Below are 4,768 nucleotides of genomic sequence, written 5' to 3'. Positions count from 1 at the left end.
GGTCCAACCCGTTACTAGTGTGGTGTACCTAATAAAGTGGCCGGTGAGTGTATGTCCGTTATGTCCCATTCTAACCGGTTCAAAATAAAGTATGAAACTGAGCTTCTGAGATTATTTTTTTCACCACAGCTCTCAATTCAATTCAAAAATACTTTATTGATCTCAGAGGTTGTATTTGAAAACATTCAGTTCAAAATTGGTCTAAAATCATGAAGTTTTTTTTTCTAAATTTATTACAATTAGCATATTTTTGGTCTCCATGAATTTTTACAAGTTGTAACATAATTTCAGTAGCATGACTTTGGTAAGTACAATTGTGAACTATTATGCAATTGTTTATGGGATGCAACCAGACAACCCCCCAAACAATCAGTGACCAGCAGCATTCTGACATCGCGTTTTCAGGACAGCATGGTTCACTTGAAACCACAACAAGCCACATACTAAAACGGGGGCCAGTTTAATTCTGGATAATAGAAACACATTGGAATCATGCAGAGCCAAGCCGATACGTGCTGTAGAKGCACCAGTAGAAAATAGGCATAATTGCATAGGTCCTCCTGGATTCTGAAGGGTTTTCTGCACTGAAAGTCTATTTTTTTCTCCCACAACTTTGTGAAGTGCTCCTGAAGACAAAGTTGTCAGAGGACAGCGTGTCCACGGGGCTGTAGAGATGGACACAAGCATATTTAAGTTTTATTGTAAGAACAATTGGTGAGCTTTATTATAAACTGTGACCTAAAGATGGGGCTAACTGACCTGACTGCAGCTGCAGCATCCAGACACTTTTTACTGAGAGCCAGGAGGAAGCGTGAGGTGAAACCTGGTCCTGCTGTCAGAACTGCATCAGCTCCCATCTCATCAGCCAGCAGGTGCAGCTGCTGAGCAGTGCTGGTCCTCAATGAACTGTTGGAGTCAACCCTATTTGTTAGCATAATATATTATATACCCTAATACGAATTTTAATGAAACTGTTAGAAAGTAACTTGATGTACATCTATGCTTGATTGATTTAGAAGTCAAACTAGTGCAAGATGCCAGCCAAATGATTATAGTAAAACACAAATGTAGATAACTCCAACTTTACAGTAATTAAGCTAAAATTAGGTGTCGTTCATATACTTGAAGTAAATTCTACCAGGTCTTGCAAGATGTTGCAGTATGGCATTCAAATATTTTCCAAGCTTAACTAAAATGGCTATAAAGCTGCAGGCTGCAGTCCCTTGGTGGTCATTGCTGCAGTTTTGTCACCCTGAGTTCACAAGTTCAAGCCCAGATTGCATCAGGAATGACATTCTGTGTAAAACAATTACCAAATATTTCATGTGAGTTTGCCTACTGAAGAAGACAGGAGGGAGCGGTTGAAAATGATGTTATTCCTTTCATTTTACTCTAAGATAATCTTTGTCTGAAACTTTGGCATGAAATTGGGCGAGTAATATGAATTTCTTTAAGGAGTGCCAGGCCTTTAATTCTGGTCAAACTCTAATTCAACCAGTTCAAGTCTGTACAGCACATCCCAGCAAGTGAGCTCCAAACCACCTCCTCTTGTTTTTGGAAACAAAATAAAGCCGGTGAACTGCCAAAACCTCAGGAAACAAAGTAATCATGCACAGGAAGCCTTCATCTGCACAGATCCCTCCATCCCTACACTGCTGCCCCCTGAGGTCAGCTGTCACCGTGTGTCTAAATAGGTTGTGAGTGGACTGTGGGTCCAGTTTTCAGTCAGCGATGGAGAATAATCATCAGATGAAAGAAAAAAAAAACTAGTGAGCACTTTTGTTTTGTAATTGCTTCCTGATCCTACATTCACCTTTAAATTGTTTTGACCTACATGAACATGAGAACACTTCAAAGATTCCCAGTGAAACAAGACACACGAGTCCACCAATCAAACCGGTTCAGTTCAGAGTGCCACTCTGCAGAACTGGTGGCTAATTTTAAAGGCAGAAGATGTTCACACGGGAAAAGCTGTTCGTTGGAGCGGTGGATCAGTTGACACGAGGCTGTAATAAACTAAAAAGCACACGCACACATGGGACGGTTGATTCAGGTTTACCAATTAACCAAATATGCATGCCTCTGGAATGTGTCAGCAAAACCCAGACATGCAAGCAACAAGCGCTAATCTAGAAACAACTGAAACACATGAAAAATATGCATGGCTGTATTTGTTTTCCAGAAAACAATCCTAAGCTGATACTTAGAGTTTAATTCTTAGCATCTAACCTGTGTTTTAGTCATTTAGTGTTTAAATGCAGCTGTGATTTGATCTTGCTTTGAGGTAAAAAGTTTAACCATACACCACACGCATCTCCCACTTTAAAGCTTTTTATTTTTGTCCAACATCACTAAAACTGAAGCAGAGCAGAGCTGAAACAAACCTGCCAGATTCTTTACACTACTTTTATTAAATGAAAAGTTTTGGTTCTTGTTTTCTTGTCGGGTTTTCAGTTTGTTCTCAATTTCCGGAGCTCTTTTGAGTTATTGCTGCCTGTCACACTTGGATATCTTCAGTTCAACATCCATTACCCATCATCCATCTGCATCCACTCATTTAATTACTCTATGGTACGAGTAGATATGGTATTTATTGTCCAGTTCCGCATCCATTTTTAATCTACTGTTTGTGAGTGTCTTCCGTCAGCTTCCACATGAACTTCTGGACAAATTTTTATTAAACTCTCAGAAAATAATCATGAGATACACGACTAAAATTTCTGGATTCATCCCAATTTGAGACGACTGTCACTGACATTACCCAACACAAAAATAGCTATAACTCAGTGAACGTTAAAGACATTGAATCTAAAATTTGATGTGATTATAGGTGATAGTCATCCTAACAACCATAGAGTGCAGGCAACTTTTTAAAGATTTTTGCCAAATCACAAGATTGTGGATAATGTCATTTTCAATATTTATTCAAAATTTGCAATAAAACAGTAATCAGTGTTGTATAAAGTACCACAAAGCGATACTTAAGTAAAAGTACAAGTATCTTACCAAAGAATTACTTTGGTAAAAGTTAAAGTCTCCTTTAAGAATATTACTTGAGTAAAAGTCTTAAAGTATCTGATATTTTTGTACTTAAGTATTAAAAGTAAAAGTATTGATTTAAAATGAGCAGTTTGATTTTCTGTAAGTCCATTTATTAAGAGGTGACCCCCCCCCAAAAAATAATAATAATAATAAAACGCAGAAACAACTATGTCGTATTAAAATAATGTTTAATTTACGTTAAATTTTGGTGTGAATGAATGAAAACAAGCAAAAATGAAATAAAAGTAATGACTTTCTACTTCTTGCCTTTTTTTTTWAAAAATGTAAGGAGTAGAAAGTACAGATAACTGTGTGAGAATGTAAGAAGTAGAAGTAAAAGTAGGCTGAAAAATAATTACTCAGGTAAAGTACAGGTACCCAGAAATTCTACTTAAGTACAGTAACAAAGTATTTGTACTTAGTTACTTTACAACTCTGACAGTAATGATTTCTACTGTGATAGACACATGATCAATAGCAATTTAAAAAATTGTCTAATAGAATGTTGATAATTTCACTGAACTTTGATCCAGAAACACACGGCGTTCTGGGGGATGAAGGCTGAGGAAAGGTTTTAGTTGCTCAACCTCTCACGGCCCAGCTAAACAAGGCTGGTAGCATCAACTCACTCACTCACTCTTTGGTAAGCTGTCTTTATTATAAGGTGAGTAGCAGGTGCAGAAGAAGTTTAATGTTTCTCCTCATAACTGCTGAAAAATAAAAAAGAATGACGTGGAGTGAAAGAAGAAAAGGAGAGCAACAGCTGAAGAGGAAATTGTGGATAAAAGAGGAAAAGTCACCAGTTTGGCATGATTATTCAGCCTTATTTCTCCAGGTCCTTGTTTCAACTCTGTAAAACAAAAACCTAATCAATAATAATGGATATGGACTGAAATGAAGCGCTTATATTATGAAACATTTTTCAACCAAATCATCCAGCCCTACTTCAGAGCACCTCTTACACTACCATTTCTGGAAAAAAAGAGAAATTTTCTTCATTTAAAAAAATGCCATTAATGATGGCAAACGGGTTTTTCATTTTGAAAAGAATTTGAGTTTGTTTTCTGCTTGTCTTTACCTCTTTTGTTTACATATTCAATTTGTCCAACAATTTATTGTGACATCTGTCTGTTGACCTGATTTGAACTTTTGTGTTTGTGGAAAAAAAACTTCTCCTGAGAACACTTCATGTCCCAAAGGGTTCGTGGACAGAACATTGAATGCCACATTGTTCTTGTTTTGCTTGTTGTTATGATAGCAGAGTTGTAAAGTAACAAAGAACAAATACTTTGTTACTGTACTTAAGTAGAAAATTTGGTTATCTGTACTTTACTTGAGTAATTATTTTTCAGCGTACTTTTTACTTTTACTCATTACATTTTTACACAATTATCTGTACTTTCTACTCCTTACATTTTTAAAAAGGTAAGAAGTAGAAAGTCRTTACTCCTATTTTATTCTGAGTTGTTATTACTTAAAAAACACTATCCTGATAAATTGTGTCTCCTGGATAGAGTGGATTTAATTGTGGTTTGATGAGAAGTATAAATATATACCATTCTGACACCCTATTAGCTTGTACAGCTGCATGCGGTTAGAAAAAAATATTTTTTTGAGAAGTCACCTCCCAATAAATGTCGTTTTGGAAAATCTAACTGCTCACTTTTCCTCAGTACTTTTACTTTTAATACTTAAGTAGATATTGTGTCAGAAATTTACTTTTGAT

Source organism: Austrofundulus limnaeus, unplaced genomic scaffold (genome assembly GCF_001266775.1).
Source record: "Austrofundulus limnaeus strain Quisiro unplaced genomic scaffold, Austrofundulus_limnaeus-1.0 Scaffold281, whole genome shotgun sequence".
Lineage (NCBI taxonomy): Eukaryota > Metazoa > Chordata > Actinopteri > Cyprinodontiformes > Rivulidae > Austrofundulus > Austrofundulus limnaeus.
Note: the sequence above shows the minus strand (reverse complement) of the source record.